Source organism: Sus scrofa, chromosome 1, assembly GCF_054392235.1.
Source record: "Sus scrofa isolate SSC_HxYL_T2T_F1_AM1 chromosome 1, Sscrofa_HxYL_maternal_Yorkshire_Landrace_v2.0, whole genome shotgun sequence".
NCBI classification, from domain to species: domain Eukaryota; kingdom Metazoa; phylum Chordata; class Mammalia; order Artiodactyla; family Suidae; genus Sus; species Sus scrofa.
In genome coordinates, this window is record NC_139383.1 from 20,527,340 (window position 1) to 20,549,484 (window position 22,145).

The 22,145-nt window shown below is 39.9% G+C and overlaps 1 long non-coding RNA gene across 18 annotated transcripts in view; it reads right to left on the reverse strand.

Moving 5' to 3' along the window:
- The window catches only part of LOC146405959 (uncharacterized), a 595,742-nt gene extending 579,443 nt beyond the window's left edge, over nucleotides 1-16,299 (reverse strand). For 12 of the 18 annotated variants that reach the window (XR_014845167.1, XR_014845181.1, XR_014845171.1 and 9 more), the window contains exon 1: nucleotides 16,128-16,299. This is a non-coding gene — a long non-coding RNA (uncharacterized LOC146405959). Of the gene's footprint in view, nucleotides 1-12,924; nucleotides 13,022-16,127 lie in introns of those variants that run through there. The other 6 variants (XR_014845170.1, XR_014845172.1, XR_014845161.1 and 3 more) reach the window with 2 other exon arrangements.
- Nucleotides 16,300-22,145: the final 5,846 nt, after the last annotated feature.

The following is a 22,145-nucleotide window of genomic DNA, read 5'->3' on the forward strand; positions in this document are numbered from 1 at the left end:
AAATTTAAAGTCTGAAAATCCAGCAATTACTGAGATGATGCCAATTTTGTGCAATACTGAGAATTACTAACATTTATTAAGTTTGTCCCATATCGAAGGTATGGTTCTAAGTGATTTTCATGTACTATCATGGTGTCTTCTTATCTCTAATCTCTTTTGCTTCAGACTCTCCCTAGCGTAAAAGGTCTCAACAGAATATGCTTATCAGACCATACCAGGTCCCACTTTATTGGTCCTGTTTCATTTCTGCCTCAAATCCAGAGACATCATGATATGACGGTCATTCTCCTATTGTGCTTTATCTTAAACTTCCATTAACTCTATCCACTTGAGTTCACACACACAGACATGCACCTTTATTTAACTCTTTCACCCATTCAGCTTCAGTCTCTTCCAGTCTTCGTTACAACCGTTTCCAGACTTTAACATCAATTTAAGTCTTAGCTTTTTGCTACAATGACCATACTTAACAATTACAACTGAACTGATTATTACAGTAATCATCCTTATAATTTGGATTATGGTGGTTTGCGCTTATTCCTTTGTTGGTGAACTTGGCAAGGATTCCTTCACTGCTCAGAATATTGCTACAACACTGTATTCATGTGTAAGGCCTCTCTCTGTTAATGAGCCAGCCAGGAGAGAAGAGACAGAGCAATCAGAGAAAATCATAAAACACAAAATGTGCTGAATATAATCTTCCCCTTTGAAAATATCCCACTGCCCCTCCACTCACACCTGCTTCTGGATTTCTACAGACTATTTTGCTCCTCTCCGGTTCCATTCTTATATATGCCGATTTTTCTGCAGACACTTCCTTCATCTTGTATTTATTCCATGCAGTTAGACAAGGTTTAATAGCTTGTCAAAGGGATCGTCATTTTACTACTCAACACAGTAACAGACCCTCAGTAAGTATCTTGAGAATACCTAGATGCATAAAGAATGATGGAGTTATGTCCTTAGTTCCTGTTTCTTCTTTGGATGTTTTCAGGAAGCAGAGAAAGAAAAGACAGAGAGAAGCTGCCATTCATGCTCCTGGCTCTGAACAAAGTGTAAGCCCACACGTGTGGTGATTGAGTAGTTTTACAGAGACAATTTAGGATTTTTAAAAGTCCTGCATCATTATTCCCTTGTTTTATATTCCATGGTGGCATTTGAAAGAATGGCACTTGGGTAACAGTGAAAATACAGGAGCCGAGGAAATAGTTAATGTATTAATATCCTTAAGTACCCCAATATGGTTTAATATTGCAGCACCTAAAACTCTAAAGTCTAACAAGTTAAAAAAACAAACATAAGGGATTATAATCCCTGCCTTTTCCTTTCTCTCTCTTTTTACATGTTGTAGGAAATATACCATGTTACTTAAAGATTATGACATTAGACTTTTATTTTTTATTTGGACCTTTTCTCTTTTGGTGTTACCACATTTAAGAAAACTTAAATACAGACTTGCTCTTGAAGTTTATAAGAGAGAGTTATGATGACTACACAGAATACTCAAATATTCCTGCTCTGGCTCAAGGCCCCTGGCTTAAGAGCAATCTGGTCGCAGGCTAGCCACATCCAGGACAGTGGTCAAGAGCAAAAGATGCTGCAAGGCAGGCCACACAGACTGTCTCTGTACAGAATCAGATAGGGAAATATGAGATAAAAGCCAGTGGGTGGGTAGTGAAAAGTATAAAAATAAAGACAAGCAGAGACCAAAAATGTAGCACAGTCATGGGGGTCAGCTGGATCATGGAGCTGCTGTGAATCTTCAAGCACAGCTGTTCTGTGTTCCTTGGACAGTTCAGTTTCTGTCTGTGCCGCTGATCTCATCATAACTCCATTGCTGCAGGTGGCTATAATCTCCTGACCAGCACAGGGCTTAAACCAATACATTGTTTCCTATTATCATTCATAGGAAGGAGTCGAGTGCAGTGCAATGGACATTGTTAGTCAATACTTGACATCTATTCCCACCTGCAGCCTTCTTTATTCACAGGAACCCAAGATATGGAAAGGAATTGTCTGGAACACTCCTAAGAAGTTTTCTGGTTCCTCAGAAAAGCTACAAGATGACACACTTTCCCTTTCTTCTTGTTGCTAGTATGTCTGAGAATGAAGCTGACATTGAGGGAAGCCAAGAGAAAGGGAGGACAGACTGGGTTCCTGGTGACATACCTAAGCTGTTAAATCAATCTGAAGCCAACTCTCCTCCTGGACTTGCCAATATTCCAGATAAAAAAGTATTTTATGTTTAAACCCTGTGGTTGGAGATTGGCATTTCTCCCTCTTTTCAGTTGAAGATTTCTCAAAAATAAGGTAATGGGAAAATTGGGGGTGGGTGTGTACCAGAGTTTTCTATAACAGGGGAAATTTTCAAACAGGAACCCTGTCATGTCACATCCAGGCCTGGCATATCCCCATTGGTCCAAGAAACAAAAGTCAATTTTCTGGTCCATATCTTGACCTTTGGCCTGAGGCTCCAGGGCAAGCACCAGAGTTGGACCAACGTCCACCCATGTCCTTGTGGTGCCCTGCCATCCATTTAGATCGTCAATCCTGGGACTCATGGTACGGATGTTACAGCCAAGTGACATGACAGCCCAGAGAAAAGGGATATTTCAAGGTCTCTTTGTCATTCACATTTCAGCATAAAAGATTTTGAGATATTTTAATTTTTTTTCTTTTTTCTTTTTTTACATCTTTTATTTTGCCACACCTGTGTCATATGGACGTTCCTGGGCCAGGGATTACACTCTCACCACAGCAGTGACCCAAGCCACTGCAGTGACAATACTGGATCCTTAACCTACTATACCACAAGAGAACTAAACTGAATTTTCATATAAGAGAGGAACCAAAAAGGATAAGGGAGAAGAAACAAAGATTCTGATAAAGGGAATGTATTAGTCTACCAGGGCTGCCATACACAATATCCAGACTGAGTGGCTTAAACATCTTAATTTCTTACAGTTCTGGAGACAAGAACTCTTAAGATCAACATGTCAGTAGGTTTGGTTCCTTGTGAGGCTTCTCCTCGGCTTAAAGATAGCTGCCTTTTCCCTGTGTCCTCTCATGGTTGTTCCTCTATACCTGTGCCCCTCCTGTCTCTTTATGTATCTATTTTCTCTTCCCACAAGGACACCAGTCACATTGGATTAGGGCCCACCCTAATGGCCTTGTTTTAATTTACTTGCTACTTTAAAGCTCCGATTTCCAAACATAGTCACATTCCAATACTGTGGAAGTTAAAGCTTCAATATATAAATGGGGAGTATGTGTGGCAATTAAGCCCATAGCACAGAAGGAAGGATTTGTAGCGCCCGGGGAAAAAATTCCTGGACAGGTGAGAGCCTACCGTCAGTGATAGCCCTGCCCAGGCCAAGCTCCAAGAGTTCAGTTTCTCTCATGGTCTATGCTGTTTCCTGGGTGCTCAGCTTCCCTGATCCTTCCAAAGTAGAATCATCCCCTTGGCCCAGAACCAAATTGGGTTATTTTTCGCCTTTTTTAAAAAAAATTGTAGTCTATTTACAATGTTGTGCCAATCTCTGCTATACAGCAAAGTGACCCAGTTTTATATATACATATGTGTGTGTGTGTGTGTACATTCTCATACATACATATACATTCTCATATCATCTTCCATTATCTTCTATCCCAAGATACTGGATATAATTCCCTGTGCTGCAGCATAGGACCTCACTGCTTAGACCTTCTAAGTGTAATAGTTTGCATCTACTAACCTCAAACTCTCGGTCCATCTCGCTCCCTCCCTATCCCCCTTGTAAACACAAGTCTGTTCTCTATGAGTCTGTTTCTTTTCTGTAGATAGGTTCATTTATGCCATATTTCAGATTCTACATATAAATGATATCATATGGTATTTGTCTTTCTCTGACTTACTTCACTTAGTATGAGAATTTCTAGTTGCAACCATGTTGCTGTAAATGGCATTATTTCACGATTTTTTTTGGCTGAGTAATATTCCCTTATATATATATTCCACATCTTCTTAATCCATTCATCTGTCAGTGGACATTTAGGTTGCTTCCATGTCTTGGCTACTGTGAATAATGCTGCTATGAACATTCAGGTGCCTGTATCCTTTTGAATTGTAGTTCCATCCAGATGTATGCCCAGGAATAGGATTCCTGGATCATGTGGTAGTTCTATATTTAGTTTTCTGAGGAACCTCCATACTGTTTTCCATAGTGCATTGGTTATTTTAAATTAATGATTTTTAAGGATAGCCAACTATAGGCTGGATGGATTTCCATACATGTTTAAAAGCCATGGGCTTATTCCCTGACTAGCCAGAATGCCGTACTCTGCTAAAAATGTCAGATTCTGAGGACTCCCATGGTCAAAATCAAACAGGTTTTATCTCCACAGGCTGAACAGTACTGCTTCCCTGAATATTTATCAAAGCAGATGAGCAGCGTTCAGCCACATGCTTCCTCATTTGAAAATCCCTTTTGTATCTGCTAACAAGCAGGGATTTCTACCAAGGATTCCTCTGAGCACAGCAGGCTAACCTTAAACTCCATGAGTTTTAGGAAAGCAACAGGGTGTTTCTAGTTGGCCAACCAGAGTAAACATTTCCAAAACCTGTCATTGTCTATCACACTGAAACTCCAGGTTCTGTTTCATGGAATACTGGTAATTAGTCATATATGAAAACAGTGAAGGTGAGAAGCTGTGTTTCTTGCGATTACTTTGCAATTTCTGAACACTTATTGTTGTTTCATCCATGTTATATTTGCTATGCTGTATTTTTCCTCCTGTATTTCCAATAAAGTGGGCAGGGCTCAAGGGCAGGCAGCCATTCATGGGCTTTCTCCAGTCTCTGTCTTCCTCTTCTGCAACTCTGCCTCACTCAATCTTTTTGCAGGTCCCTCTGACACTGTGCCTGTGAACCACACACACACACACAGAGCCCCCTGTCAACACCCCTCCATCCCCAACCCTAGCTTCGTTACTGTCATGAGATGTTTAAGAGCCTGACAACAAATTTACCATGAAACTGTGCTTTCAAAATGACCCACAACTTTATTAGAAAGAAGCCAGTTTTCAGAATGTTTCTTTCTGGCTGGCTCCACATTAATGTCTCCAGAGGTTTCTATATATATTCCCAATGCATGCGCTGGCAGGAAAGATAAAGCCTGAATGTATCGATTTGCCTCCAGGGAGGCGTTCTGTCTCCCCCAGCACCTCCATTTTTCCATGAGTGGACACTGGGATAAGGATGTTCCAGGAGATGGCCTTAGGTGGGGAGAAAGAACATCCTTATTCCCATAATGTAAATTCTAATTTCCAATTAAGTAAGTTTAGTAAAGAGTGGAGGTAAGAATGCAGCAAAACAAGAAGATCCCTAGGTACCTCTTGTCTACTGAAACTGAGTCATAACACTTCTATGGCAATGAACCTGAATTGTTTTTCATTTCTGTCACAACTAGCCTTGGGTTTCTGCCTCTGAGGGAACGTGTTCATTACAGCAAAGAGAAATGTGAAACAGGGGAGGGTAAGTGACATTCTTATTCAACCCCATGTTTTGCTCCATCAAGTTTTCAATTTTTTTCCCCCCACATTGGACTTTTTATGGAAAACTGATAAGAGCTATAATTACTGTTAGAAAGAAATAGGTCAGAACCAGTCTTTTGCTTGCAGACAGGGTCTCAGAGGCAAGAGAGGAACCTGAACAGAGACAAGGCTTGCCACTCTGTCTTCCTATTATGGATTAAAACCTGATCAGTGCCATCCACCAAGAGGCATGTAAAATGAAATCAACCTCTTACCTGTCAGGAGTCAGAGAGATGGATTCTATCCTGTCTGGTAGCTCAGTGGAAAACTGTCAGTCCTACACCCTCTCAATCCTTTCAAATTCTATTTTCCCAAAGTTTAAAATGATGCAACCATTTTAAACGCATGCCATATTATACAGAGAAAAAAGCTGAGCTCAAGCCTCAGAAAACTGCTGCTAGCAAAGAAATGAAGGGAAGGTAGAACTAACTATTCAGGAAAATGATGTACCATCTCAGACACACGTCTAGCCAGTCGGCTCTCCATGTGTCTAAAAATGTTGCATGATTATGTGCTTGCCACAACCATGGGACAGAAAGAATTCATTTGCTTGGCACTGAGGGGCCAGTTGGAGCTTCCAGCAATGCCAAGAGATGGTCACCCAACACAGCTCTACACCTGTTTTGTGCAACTCAGACTTCCTGTGCACCATTTTCTCTCTTTGTGATTTTCTCGTGGTCCCTTTCTGCAGGCTGATATGGTTCTTGATCCTTATTTTGCCTCTTCCTGGGAAAGCCAGCTCGCTGGAAGCATGAACCTAAGGGTGCTGCAGTCTTGATGTTTTGGTAGACACATTCCCCCAAACTCCATCCAGATGTTTAAGAAATTCAGGGCAGCTTGGCTTTCTCCTTCTATTCATGTGGTTTCAATGCCCACCAGGGTCTTACAGGTCAATCTGACTTAAATACTCACTTGTAGAAACCTAAACTTTTCACACGATTCCTACTGATTCTTTATGGTTAGCTTACTCCTTGTGTCATCTGTCTCTGCCCTGTGTCCAGCTGAGCTGGTCCATCACTGCCACGGCACAAACCTCATCTTTCACCTGTCCATAACAGATGCAGTCACACCATGCACAGATATATTAACTTTACTGGTTGTGGGAGGAATCTTTGGGAATGGTCCTATTACATAGCATGGAGCCTTCAGCAAACCCTCTCTCTCACTGACCCCAATGGCATTCTTCTTCTTTTGTCTCCTCCCTCCCCATCCCTTTTCTTTTTTTTTTTTTTTTTTTTTTTTTTTTTTTTTTGTCTTTTGTCTTTTTTTGTTGTTGTTGTTGTTATTGTTGCTATTTCTTGGGCCGCTCCCGCGGCATATGGAGGTTCCCAGGCTAGGGGTTGAATCGGAGCTGTAGCCACCGGCCTACGCCAGAGCCACAGCAACGCAGGATCCGAGCCGCGTCTGCAACCTACACCACAGCTCACGGCAACGCCGGATCGTTAACCCACTGAGCAAGGCCAGGGATCGAACCCGCAACCTCATGGTTCCTAGTCGGATTCGTTAACCACTGCGCCACGACGGGAACTCCCATCCCTTTTCTTTAATGATAGACACACGTCTCCCTTCATCTTTTGTAGAATAGTTGTATTCCTTCCATCAGACAAGAGATGTCCCTGGCTACCCTCAAGCTCTGCTAGTGTATTTTCCAAACACAAAAATAGTTCTTTTCCAGACTTCTCATTGTGGCTCAGTGGAAACGAATCCAATTAGTAACCATGAGGATGTGGGTTCAATTCCTGGCTTCATTCAGTGAGTTAAGGATCTGGCATTTCCGTGAGCCCCGTGAGCTGTGGTATAGGTCACAGATGTGGCTCAGATCCGGTGTTGTCATGGGTGTGGTGCAGGCCAGCAGCTGCAGCTCTAATTTAATTCCACCACTGGCCTGGGAACTACCTTATGCCATGGGTGTCACCCTAAAAAGCAAAAAAAAAAAAAAAGTCCTCTTCCTAAGAGGAATTCTGGTGACAGATTCTTATCTAACATCTGGTAACTTCTTACCAGTTAAGAAGATTGGCCATCCCAGAAATGACTTTGCATCCACAAATGCTAAAGAGCGGACTGAATAATGAGGTATTAAAAGAATATTTTTAAAAAGTTAATTTACTACCTGCTATCCAACCAAACTTTTCTGAGATTTTATGTTTTCATATTCTAGGTGTTAGAGAGCAAGAAACGGGTATCTAGAATATCATGTTATTGTGTTGAGACACATCCTAGGAGGAACAACTATTGTATCACTGGGTTTTATTTTTTTTTTTTTTTTTTTTTTTTTTTCACTGGGTTTTATGATTGATCCTCTCAGGATGTATTACCAGCAGGGTGCTGCTGTCACTGCAGCAGTGTTGGCAGCCCTGATTTTAGGATTCTTTTCCAAAAGTGCCATGATGCACAGATTAAATTAAATGAAATGCAAATTAACTCCATATTGAGTTATCACTCCAGGGTGCCAGACACGTTCCAGATCTAGGAATCATACCTTTGCATCCAAATCATACATGGCTGAGGAGTGCCTGTGTATTAGTCATACATGGTTCTGGCTGCCATAACAAAATACCAGAGACTGAGTGGCTTAAACAAGAGAAATTTATTTTCTCACAGTTTTGGAGGCCGGAAGTCCTATTCTATTAAGGTTCTATTAGGGTTGGTTTTAGTGAAACCTCTCTCCCTGGCTTCTCTTTCTATTCTCATATGACCTCTTCTCTGAGCATGCTGGGGCTAAAAGAGATATCTGGTGTCTCTTCCCCTTCTTATAAGGATAGGCATCCTACTGGATTAAGGCCCCACCCTTATGACCTCATTTAACCTTTCTTATATCCTTGTAAACCCTATCAATAAATACAATCACATTGGGAGTCAGAGCTTCAACATATGAATTTTGAGAGAACCCAGTTCCATCCATAACAGCTTAGAATCAGATTTCTCCTCCATGAGGCAACTTCTAAAAGTAGCCTTTTCAAAACAGCCACCGCTTTCCATAACACAGATGATTCTGACATAAAACCATACATGTGAGCTTTATAGCTTTAAATGCTTTATAGCTTAAACATGTCTTTAGAATCATTGTCGTATTTGGTTCCTACAAACCTGAGAGAGAGACAAGGCAGGTAGCCTTATCCTCACTTTAAGACGAAGGAATAGCTTGCAGAGGACGGCTAGCATTGGAAATGCCTTTGGAGAGGGGCAGAGCCGGCACTGGAGTCCACATTCTTGGCTCTAGGATTTTTCCAGTGCAGGGTTTATACCTTACGATGAGGCCTCAACATCTACACATTTGCACAGAAACCACCATAAGGGTTTTCAAGAATAGATAAAATCGAAGATACCATCAGACATATTAGAATGTTTGACTTAGTGGGAGAGGGAGTAGAAATGGGAGTGCGTCATGGTGACCAAAGGGAATAATCAGACATATAAAAACAGGAGAGGGACCTGGCACCAAGTGGGATAATAGTGTGACATGAACCAGAGGCTATCATCAGCCCTCTGCACCTGTCAACCAAAGAAAAGAACTGGCTCAATGCCCAGAATGTCTCTGCTGTGAGGGAGCTAGGGACAGCACTAGAAACACCTGACCTTGTGATGCACATGAAGGAAAACTTGGAGTTCTAAAACCAGTTGTCATTCCCAAACCTTACTTTATGACGTCATTGTTTCACTGGAGTTTTGTTTTGTTTTGTTTTTTGTCTTTTTGCCATTTCTAGGGCCGCTCCCGTGGCATATGGAGGTTCCCGGGCTAGGGGTCGAATCGGAGCTGTAGCCTCCGGCCTACGCCAGAGCCACAGCAACGCGGGATCCAAGCCGAGTCTGCAACCTACACCACAGCTCACAGCAACGCCGGATCGTTAACCCACTGAGCAAGGGCAGGGACCAAACCCGCAACCTCATGGTTCCTAGTCGGATTCGTTAACCACTGCGCCACGACGGGAACTCCCTTCACTGGAGTTTTTAAACCTGATTGATGTTGAATTATCTGTGGCACTCTCGCTCTTTTAAGTGGCTGGGTTTTGAGGTAAGACCATAACTTTGGAGTGGGCCATAACTAGGTTCAACGCCCAGGCCTTCCTGTTTGTTACCTGCTGAGGAAGCCACGCTGCTAAAGCCACGCTCCTCATCTGTAAGAGGAGACCGAACTACCCAGCCTGCAGGGTATTCTGAGGACTAGAGCAACAATGTATGTACCAAGTCCAGCACAAGTGTCTAACAGTATAGAACATGTTCAATAAAGGAAAGATTTATTATTTTAATTTCTAGTGAAATGCCAGGGAAGAATGGATTCAGGAACCTAGAGGTGACTGAATGTACCTTCCCAATGCCCAGAGGCATTCAACAATAACCAGCCTTAGGCACAGGTTTTATACTGGGGAAGTCATATACACAAGCATGAAGGCCTAAAGTGCTGTGGTTATTAAATATCAGCCATATTTAAACATATTTGCAAAAGCTCAAGAGAAACATAATAGTGTTCTTTTAAAGTTTTTTTAAAATTATGTTGTCAACGTAATTTTCCATGATTCCTGAAGAAAACACTTCTTTCTTGTTAATTATAGAGAAAATGGTGACCTTAGAGAGATGGACTACCCTGCACAGCTCAGTAGTACCTTATTATTTTTGAAATGGATAAATAGGAAATTTTCCTGTTCAAAGGATCACAAAATGTTCCTTGTTGGAAATAGAAAAACTCTTTCCTATATTCAAAGAAAAATCACTTTCTCAGTATTAGAAATCATTTTTCCCTCCTGTTTTCATGAGGCTTAATGGTAAATAGGGACCAAGTTGGGATGATTACAGACAAATGAGCACTATAAGTTCCATGTGGAGCTGTTGTTGTTGTTGTTGGGATTTTTGTTGTTGTTATTTCATTTTGTTTTGTTTTTTGGTCAACTGGAGAACTAGATCCAGCTCCCCTTTGCCTTTGAGTAGGTGTATGAAAGAGAGAGAGACAGACAATTACTAGTAGGTCAACTCTATTAAAGGAAGATCTAGGTCCCCAAAGTGAAGTTCCAGAGATGCTTTCTCCTTTGTTAATTGCAAAATAAGCAGATACAGAACATTCTTAAAATTCCATACTCTTCTTGGGTATCATGTAGCTGGACTGAAAGAGAATATACTAAGATTACAGATGCAGTCTCTCTTGCTCTGAGTTTAGTTTCTTCTCCCTTGTCTTGGCATTACATCCTGGCAGACAAAAACCCTCTGAAACAGAGGTACCATCTTAAAGAAAAGCTATGCTATTCTATAGTTCATAATATATTTTTCATTCCTTTTTAGTTACAGGGTTTTTTTTTGGGGGGGGGGTTGTTTGTTTTTCTGGTCTATGCCCGTGGCATCTGGAAATTCCGGGACGAGGGATCGAACCCATGCCACAGCAGTGACCGGAGCCATTGCAATGACAACACCAGGTCCTTAAACTGCTGCAACACAAGGGAAGCCCTACAGTTTCACTTCTTAAATGAGTTAATACAGATCATTTCTTATGACCCTCCTAATTCAATTAGTCCCCTGTGATTTGCATATGTATCTCCAGTATTCTACTAAAAATGTACTCAAAGTTTCCAGTGATCTCCTAATCAATTTCTACATCTTTTTTTAATCTATAAGTTCTTTAAGTGTATTGAACATCTACTCTTTATACTTTCTCCCTCAAAAAGTTCATATACTTGCGTATTTCTCAATTGCAAATCCCTGGCCTTAACTTTGTTGCTTGTGTTCAGTTTGAAATATTCAACTGCATGGTATTAATACCTTTGGGTCTCTGATGATTTAATGAGTTACATAAACTTTTTGACATGTGTTGATTTCATATTTGTATGAAAGTCATTTTAACTTTAAAATAAAATTATAACAATTTTTTTTCTAACTCTATGGGCCTTAGAGATCTCCTAAAATATTTATAATTTGTTAATAGTACTGTATTTGTTATAATTTGTTCATGTAACTCTCCCAGTCTCAGCTGACTTTATTAAAGATGTTCCAAAGTCATGCCTGGGGCCCAAAACATTCGGAAGAAGCTTGGTGATCTATGTTTCACTTCAGTTTGATTCTGTCCTACAGCAGTGGCTGTCAAACTTGAACCTGAATCTGAATCATCTCTAGGCCTTGTTGAAATAAAATTTTCAGGCCTAATCCCTGAGTTTCGAGTCAGCAGATCTGAGGTGGGGCCCATGAATTTGTGCTCTAACAAGTTCTCAGTGACAGTGATTGATGCTGATGGTCCACGGACAACACCTTGAGAACCACTACCTGAAAGAAAGCCTAAAAGTACTGATTATATTGCTTAGAAAGGTCACCTAATATTGGTTTAAAGATTCCACTCTATCAATAATAGCTCTTTTCTTTCCCATACATTTGACAACCATTCTCTCATTTAATTAAAGTTTACTGGGATTTCTCTTAAATATCCTACCTCCTTCGCCAAAAATGTTTATGTCCAAAAGTAAATCAAATTTGTGCACTGTGTTTTTAGTTTGAGTTGGCAAACAAGACAACCCTTCTTACTCCCCACCCTCTCACCTCTGGTAAAATAAATTACCTATTCTGTTTCTTTCCCTTGACACATGGCTTTCTTGGATTCAAGATATAAAAATCACAGTGTAATTTTCAATAAATGTTTGTATGATGTGGAAGATAAACACAGAATGAAGATATGTTATTTAAATCCTATTAACTGTATGCTTACTAGTGGATTTTAATACCAATATTGCTAAGTTTGCAGTCCTTTTTTACATATAACAATTACATATACAATTGGGGTATTGGAGTTCCTGTCGTGGCACAGTGGTTAACGAATCCGACTAGTATCCATGAGGATGTGGGTTCAATCCCTGCCCTTGCTCAGTGGGTTAACGATCCGGCATTGCCGTGAGCTGTGGTGTGGGTCGCAGACGCGGCTCGGATCGCATGTTGCTGTGGCTCTGGCGTAGGCTGGTGGCTACAGCTCTGATTTGACCCCTAGCCTGGGAACCTCCATATGCTGCAGGAGCGGCCCAAGAAATGACAAAAAAGACAAACAAACAAACAAACAAAAAACAATTGGGGTATTTACACTTTGTGCATATGCTATGTTCCGAGAAGAAACATAAAAATATATCCACAAAATCCATGCCTGCACAGCTTACTGTTTCTGTTACTATTAGGCTCTCTTCACTAACATAACTTTAACATTCCACTGTCTTAGCATGCTTTCACCATTAGGAGAATCTCTTGCCCAGGAAGATAAAACTTGCAAATAACTCCATTGCTTATTCCTGGAACTACCCAAAACACCATTTAAATGAATATCAAACTGTTCAACTCTTCAAAACCCTTGCCTTGTTGGGCCCACAAATCCTAAACTATCATATCATTACTTACCCAATCCTTCTTAAACACGTGCATCCAAAGAGCTGCCTTAAACCAGACTCCAAAAGCTCACATATATCCTTACCCAAGACTCTATTAAGCAGTGCTCTCCTTTGTCACGGTAAAAATAAACTCAGCTTTGTCTTATCAATAGGTTATTTTAGTGTGTGTGTGAGTTGGGGGGTGGGGGTTGGTTGTTTGCTTTGTTTTTTGCTACTCAGTCCACTTGACCTCCTGCCAGGGAGACTTGTTAGGCATATTCTTAACCCTGTCCCATCTCCAAACCTACTCAGTCAAGAAACTCCTGGTGAGTTTCCAAGGTGCTGACATTAACTTCTAGGAAAAGGAACCCATTTTTGTAATTCTTCATTGTCTACTTACATTCAAGGGGGAAAAAAATTTATTCTTGGTCCAAACTGCTTACAACTACTTTTTCTATCTGTCCTTGTCATTTTGGTTGTACATTTATAAAAAGAAAGTTCATAGAAAAAAGGAGAAGCAGAAGTCCCAATAAGTCCCTTCATTAAATTGGCCCTAGGAACTACGAAATTTAGTCGTTTTTTTTTTTTAGATATTCAAATGATTTTTATTTTTCTTCCATTACAGTTGGTTTACAGTGTTCTGTCAATTTTCTACTGTACAGCAAAGTGAACCAGTCACACATACATATATACACTCTTTTTCTCACATTATCCTCCATCATGCTCTGTCTTAAGTGACTAGATACAGTTCCCAGTGCTATACAGCAGGATCTCATTGCTTATCCATTCCAAAGGAAATTTAGTAGTTTATCAAAACTCATCCTTTGAACCAACTGGCCTGGTCCCTTACTAAATCTAGCAGGACTTTACTCAGTTTTGATCTGTTTTGCCCATGGAAGTGCAGTTCTGGGAAAGATTTCTCCAAGTTCTCCATCATCTGTGATTAATCAGAGATGGCCTGGCCATTAGGCTGGGAGGCTAGTCATGAGGTACACAAACCACCCTGACTGTTCCAAGACTCCCATGGGTTTACCTCCATTCATATATTCATCTGCATTTCCTCTGGGCCCAAAATCTGCTTCTCCCATCTTTAACACTACAACTGCAAATCATGAGCTTATTAGCTTTTTACATGATATAATTCACCAAGGATAATTTAGTATAACTGAATTACTTTGCCGTACACCTGAAACGAACACAAAATTGTAAAAGGGGGAGTTCCTGTTGTGGCACAGTGGAAACTGTGGACCAGGAACCATAAGGTTGCAGGTTCCATTCCCAGCCTTGCTCAGTGGGTTAAGGATCTGGAGTCGCCGTGAGCTGTGGTGTAGGCCAGCAACTATAGCTCTGATCAGACCCCTCACCTGGGAACCTCCATATGCCACATGTGCAGCCCCCCAAAAAATAAATAAATAAAAATTAAAATTAAAATAAAAGGACAATTTAGAATTACAGTATCACTTTGGGGGAACTTTTTGATATAATGAAAGTGTCTATTTGAGAGTCACCTTAGAACCAAAAGGGAACAAAAATTTCGAACATGCAATTGTTTGCAAATTTTGATTAGTATAAGGAAGTGTGTGAAAGAAATGTGGATTCCCCACCAAAGCAAAAGAAAAGGTGAAGAACATAAGACTATCTCCTTGTGATTCCCTCAAATCACAAGATGAGCCTAAAAGGCTTCATCTTCTGATTCTTTTCCACCACACTCTCCACCTTCACATTACTCTATCTTTCCCTGTCACTCTCCCTTCCTGTCTGGCTGGCTAGAAACCCCCAAAGCTCAACTAACGCTTTAAATCAAACTGCCCTCAGAACAGAAAAAACCTCTTAGGGTTGATTTTAAGCCCAGGCTTCACACTGAGTTGAAAGCCATTGTCAAATAGTCTCCAAAGTCTATATAGACTTTGAAAGATAGAAATTTGCTGAGAATGTAGGATAACTTTAGAAACCAATAATCCAAGGCTTCCAGATTTACACCTATTAATTAATAATTAGTGGAAACTCAGGTGCAGAACATTAGGAGAATAAGGAAGAATGGGAAGATCTCCAGGGTAACTGAATAGACTCCTAATTATAGAGCAAACTAGAGAGGTTCAGAAAAGCTAGAAATGTTGAGCAGTCTTTTGGTGGCTATCACCAGAAACCTTCCCCTGGACAGGCTCCTTGTTATTGCAGCAGAATCTAAGAGTAGGTCCTGAGGAAAATGTGACCCCAGCTTTCTTCTCACTTTATATCAATAGTCTGAAGCTCGAAAGAGGGGACTTAGCATGAAAGCAAAAACTAGGATGGGAAATAGCATTTTACCAGGCCTCAAAAACCTTGCTGAATATTTTGAATAAGGCCTAAGACAAAAACACAATACGAGTCAGGATAAAATTACGACTTTACAGAAAACAAGGACAAAAAACAGCTAGATTTTCCCATCTCAGTCATTCTCTATGGAACAAGGCAGTCTTCTGATGAAGACATGAGTAGTTACTATAAATAAAAATGCATTGGAAAAGCAATTACCTTGTGTTAGCCAAGAAACTATAGGAACAAAAAAAGGTGAATAATCAGTAAATGTGCTCCAAGGGGGAAAGGATCATCCAATTTCCTGTTTTAGTTTTAAATTTACAAGGAGAAAGTTCTCTAAATATTAGAGGAAAACCTTGCAAAAATTGTACTGATGCAGGTGCTGCAATATCCACCTGAAATCCTGCCATTGTTATATAACATCATTTTTGGGGTGAACTTTTAGAATATATTAAAACAAAGCACAGAACTATTAGACCACTCAGGTGGTGGGTGTCCCTAACAATTCCAACACTCCCAGTGTCCCAGCCACAATCATCCTCCTCCGATGTTTAACCAAGGAGCATGTTTTCTTCCTTAATGATCACACACACCTGCTACCTTCATATACAGTGGTTTACCGTGCAAATTGAATTGCCAAACTAAATATGCTAATAGTTCCTTTCCTGAAGTCCCTGGAGGCCTCCTATTCATCATAATGGCATAGCTAATTTAGACGGTGACTTAGAGAAGCGTCTATATGTCTACACCAAGCCCACACCACAAATCTCAAGGAGGCACCAGACTTCTCCTGGGCAAAACATGCTAGGTAGCATACCTAAGGCTGGGCCTATCAACATTAAGACTGCCACACCTGTAAATTCAAATTTTCACAACAGCCTCTTAGCGAGAGTTAGACAACAACCAATAGCCAAAAAGAGAAAGGACTTATCATACCTTGCAGCACTCCCCGTTACACTCGCACCTTTCCTGTTAATAGTCCAGGGAAGCAATGCGGGTTCCGCCCAGCGCGGGTTCCGCCCAGCGCGGGTTCCGCCCAGCGCGGGTTCCGCCCAGCGCGGGTTCCGCCCAGCGCGGGTTCCGCCCAGCGCGGGTTCCGCCCAGCGCCTTTCCCTGAGTGTCAGCGCGGGTTCGTCCAGGGAGGGGTTCCAAATAGAAAAAAAAAAAAAGTCTATAAAGTTCCAAGGAGCAACTTGAATCTATCACATGCTGGCAACTTTTAATACAATATTTACATCACATTAGTAAATAATCTAATCATCTAAAGATGATTTTTAAATATACAGGAGAATGTGGAGTTCCCATTGTGGCTCAGCAGTTGACAAACCTGAGTAGCATCCATGAGGCTGTGGGTTGGATCTCTGGCCTCGCTCAGTGGGTTAAGGATCTGTCATTGCCAGGAGATGTGGTGTAAGTCTCAGATGCGGCTGGGATGCCATGTTGCTGTGGCTCTGGTGTAGGCCGACAGCTCTGATTGGACACCTAGTCTAGGAACCTCCATACGCCACAGGGTATGGCCCTAGAGAGAGAGAGAGGGAAAGAAAAAAGAAAAAGAAATTTGAGCATCCAGGGATTTGGATGTAACACAAGGATAGTTATTCCCTGCATCCCTTAGTACCAAACCCAAATATCATTTTCTTTTTGGTGGCTCCTCCTGAGGCAAAAATTTCGCAGTAATAAATCTGTGTTCTGCTTGTTTTAGACTTCCTTTAGGTCAAAATAATCAATACTTGTTGGCCTTCTGGAAAAATCAACAATATACCTGGACTGCTGTGGCCAAAAGTGTTATTGAAGCACCCTTCTACTTTTCATTAAGTCTTGAGCCACAACCTCAAGGATCTAAATTTCCTTGTGATTCTATTCTTATCTAATATGTGGATGACCTTTTGTTGTTTTCTTAAGATGGGGTGAGCTCTAAGATTGAGTCCATCTATCTGCTTACAGTTTTAGCTCAGAAAGAGCATAAGGTCTCCAAAGAGAAGTTACAATTTTGCCAAAGTTCGCTACCTAGAGCATGACTTATCCCAAGCAGGCAAATTTCTTTCTTTTAATAGATCTGGCTTTTCAAAATTTTACCAGGCCATTAATTGAGCGAATTAAGAGGATTACTGGATCTCACTAACCACCTCAGTACCTAGCTTTTTGCAATCTCCACATTGCTGTATGATTCAACCAAATCGTCTTTAAGCAAGCTCTTTGAAAATCTAAGCACAGACACTCTTTGTAAGTTAAAATTAACTCCCCAAACCTCCCACTCTGGGCCTTCCTAATTATATCAGATTTTCTAATTGTCTATAATATGAGAGATTTGAACAAGGCTTGGGTGTTCTACCTCACATTCACCAGAGACTAATAGCTCAGTACAGTTTGTTTCTTGACCCAGTGGTAAAAGTCTACTCATCTTGTTAAGGATATGAGCTACAGCTGCCAAACTAGTGAAGGTTCTGTTAACTTGTTTTTTAGGGTCTCTTTTAAATTTGATAGTCCCTCATGTTGCACATTCTTTGTTGCTCACTGAAAATAAACAACACCCCTCTGCAATTAGACTTACCTTCTAAGAGATCCTACTTTTTTATGTCACATATTTCTATACATCATTGTATAAAAATATGAAACCTGCTACTCTTCCATCATCTTTAAGAAGAAGGCACTTATGACTGTCTAAACTCTGCAAATTACCTAGGCTCTTCAATAGATAGGCTAGAAACCAGTTTAGAAAATCAAGACAATATTGATTGTTAATAGGACATATCTTAACACTGTAACAGGAAACTGTGAGGTGGTTGGGAATAGAGCTGCCCAGTAAAATAGACCTTTAAAGGGAACAGGTGCTAATTTAGAGGAAGAGTATTATAATTACATCTCACCAGACCTCTCTGGTTTGTAAAATATTACTAATGAGATCCATTATGCCAACTCAGAAATTATGAATTTGAGGACTTTTGCAAATGACCCATAGCTAATTCTGCAGGCTTTCTAGGTGGGTGACAGTATTTATTTTCATGGTTTAGTTTGGGTACTTGAGATGTACAATGCAACTCTGATTATAAACTTCACTTGCTGTTTGAGTTACAATGTTTAGATCTGTGATCCCCAGAATTTTGTATAGTGTGTGTAGCCAATGTCCTATTTAATGATCCAACCAAAGAGTCTCCAAGAAAAAGAACAGGAAAACCCAAGAGTTGTGGCTTTCGAAACAACCACCCCAGAAACATGATACCTAATTGTAACAAAGTGTGGTAAAGTTTATGTAACAAAGTGTGGCTTGATTATGCTTCCAGATACTAATGGTCTATCCTTTAGCTCAGGCCGCAGAAGCTGAGAACTGAGAGCATCTATACCCACTCAACAATGTCATGAGCATCTATACCCACTCAACAATGTCATGAATTTAGAATTCTCTTGTCATCACTAGCATAGCTTTGGTATTTCTGTCTTCATCATCATGACTTTATTATAGCTTCATTGTTCCAGAAACTTCCTGCAAAACCCATGTATATGAACATCAAACTGTTCAGTTCTTCAACAGATAGCATTAGACAACAGTATCCCCCCAAATTCTTCAAAACCCTTGCCTCAAAACCTTCACCTTGCTGTGACTACCGAAGTATTATATCCTCTCTCTGCACCTTAATCAAGGGCTTCCCCATCTGAGATGCTACAAAAACTCTGTCAAATAGTGTAGTTCCTTAGAACTTTTACAGTAAATTCAACTTTGTCTTATCAACAGGTTATTTGATGTCTGTGGAACCAACAGATATATCTATATATCTATATCTATATATCTATATATCTATATCTATCTATGAGAGATTCTAGAGCATGGCCTATAGAGCCTTATTCAGTAGGTCTGGGAAGGACCTAATCAAACTCTAGATGATTCCGAGGAAGGTGATGTAAGAACCACAATTTAATGCTCTAACATCTAGTTGTGTTTATCCTTTCAAAAACTGGTTAAGATTAATTACTACTTACCTTTTGATGCTAGGCCAATTGCAGTGGCATATACTCTGGTCCCCTTTTTTTCAGTTGAATTTTTTTTTTTTTTTGTAATAGTTGATTTACAATGTTCTGTCAATTTCTGCTGTACAGCAGTGACCCAGTTAAACATGTATATATATATATACATTCTTTTTCTCATAATACTTCCATCACATTCCATCACATGTGATTGAGTATAGTTCCCTGTGCTATACAGCAAGAGCTCATTGCTTACCCACTCCAAATGCAGTAGTTTGCCATCTATTAACCCCCAACTCCCAGTGATCCCTTTTTTCTTTTTTTTTAAATGGGTTTGGTTCTAAAGTGTTCTGATTCAGGAACTCTGTTTAAACAATTTTTTATGGAAGTTAAAACCCAAGAGCTCTGATACTTGAAAACTAATCTCAAGAGGCTCCATTTACATTCACAGTGCTTATTTTCCAGAAATTGCTATCTATGGCTCCTTTTTTTTTGTTCTCAATAAAATGTGTGAAATGAATTTAATAATCATTACATGTTTTTTCAAAACACTAGAGTAGATTTAGAAAATAATTCAAACTGATTGTGACAATCTATAACATTATTTTGCTATTTAAAATATGAATAGATCTGGAGGAAGACATAATAGAGTTTTTACCTGCATGCGAAAGAGCCAGACTGCAAAAGAAAGGGGCTCTCAGAAGAGAGGAAATAAGTAGTATTTATAGCTCCATTTAACCTGGCAATTGCATTGTGATTGGAATACGGTTTAGGTCAGTTTTAGCAGACACCAGGAATTCCCATTATTAATTAAACAAAGAAATAAACAAAAAATGGTATTTCAGGAAACAATTTTTGGATACCCCAGCCGATCTTAGATCTTGTTGTTTTTGTATTACATGCCTGGTTTAGCAGTGCCTGCTGTGTATGCTGGGCTTGTCTAGGAAGACATGGATTTTAGAAATAGAAATTATTTTCCTCTAGGGAGATAAAGGTTTCCTGAACTGAGAACAGAGGGCAAACTGTCTTGATTTCTTACTCATGCTTTAGCATATCTCTTTAATGATTGGAATATATTGGTTGTCGCATAAAATCGCTCTCCATTATAAAATCCTAAATGAATACCGATAATTGTTTCACTATTCACTTGTCTCTTTTCTAGACTTCATGGGATCACCACCTACACAAATTTGCAAGATTAAAACCTATGACATTAATTCAGCACCCAAAGTGTACGTTGCAGAAAGTCAACCGGTTAAGCGGCCAAAGGGTGCTATTGTTAAATGCTTTAGAACTGCAGTTATACACAGTTAGGCAGGTTTCTTTACCTCAGGAATTCTCAAAGCTTTTTATCATGTTCACGAGCACTGCACATCTTCAAAGGGCCTTAGAACACGTAATGTTTCTCAAAATTATTTATCCAGAGAATACTTTTGTTGGGGGAAATACCACTACATCCATCGCATTTTTAGTGATCATTGATTGAGATAACTTCTTTGGACCAACAAGCACATTGAAACATCACAGTGAAATTATTCAGAGATGGGTCTGGTGGTTAATTCCACACGTTTTTTTTTTTTTTTCGTGAGCTGTATCCCTGTGTTTGGATACATAGCCTGAGAGGATCTAGAGTGCACTACCAGTTACTGTAAGGACCTTCCAGCTCCCATTACTATGACCATAACCTCTTTCTTATCATCGGTTGATCCATTAGATTAGGCAGGTAGGGATTTTTTTCCCTATCTCTGTTTTTGACAACTTGAACAAGGCCTTGCCCATCCCGGGCACCTGGATATTTCATTTCCAATTCAGTTCTAGCCACTAAATTTCAAGTCTAGGCAGAATTTTGATCCATATTTAACATTCTTCAGTTAATCTTAAGATTCCTCTTTATTTTTTAAAATTTTATTATTTCATCAATGACATTTGGGGGGAATATGTGTTTTGTTTGTACGAAGCAGCCTCTTACTCTGGACATCATTAGCAATAAAAACCTGCTTAGTGGGGAGAGAACAGGATACAGGAGGATTGTTTGGGGAGGGGTTGAATTTTTGAAACTGCCCTCGCAGACATCTCAAGCAGCAGTTGTAGTTGTCCTCAGTTTCCTAAGGAGTAGACTCGGCTCATGAAGTTCATGGAGTGTAATGAATGAGACTGTTCTAAATTTTGATAGGCTCACTCCCGTCAGATTTATGTTAGAATGACTCAATTCTTTCCAACAGTTTGATAATGTCATTTTATTTTTTTAAATTTAAATTAAAAGAAAAAATAATTGATTAGATGTAAAAATTTAAAAATCAGTCTTTTAATACTTTTGAAAAATGGTTCTTAACAAAGTAATATCAGGAACTAATTGTAATTACATCCCAAGGCAGCCTGGGAACCCTTCTCATTTAATTACAAATTCAGCATTTGCGCTTTCTGGACTGATGACAGAGCAGGGCTGCAGGCAAACTGTCAATTAACTTTTCCTAATTGCTCACTAACAAAATTCACAACACTACCAAAAAAAACAAGCTATCTGTAAAAGAATAAATAGCTGAACCCAAGCATACACTGCAAATATTGCCAAATTATAAAAACTATGTCACCAATTGGAATGCCTTCAGAATGCAAAATTAGTGCCAAGATGGTAAGTTTAAACAAAGTGCAAATAAATTGTATGTTTCTAAACAAATGCTTGCCTGGGCACGACATCACATGTACCTACTCATCTAGTCAACGTGAAGACCCGCCTATGGGTTGTGTGTTCTTCCAGCTAAAAACCAACAATTCAATTTGAACAAAACTTCTGAGCAGTTTATAACAATGTCCCATTTCTCATCTAGGTTGTTTTCTTTCCTCTGTTTTTATTTATTTATTATAATTTAATCACCTGTCATTTACTATCAGAAGGAGGTCTTCTGCATCTCATAGGATTTAGGGCAGAGACCTGCTCAGTTTCCCTGCTCTCTTTCTTTCTGAAACTGGGTTGACAGCCTGGGGAGGTGGGGG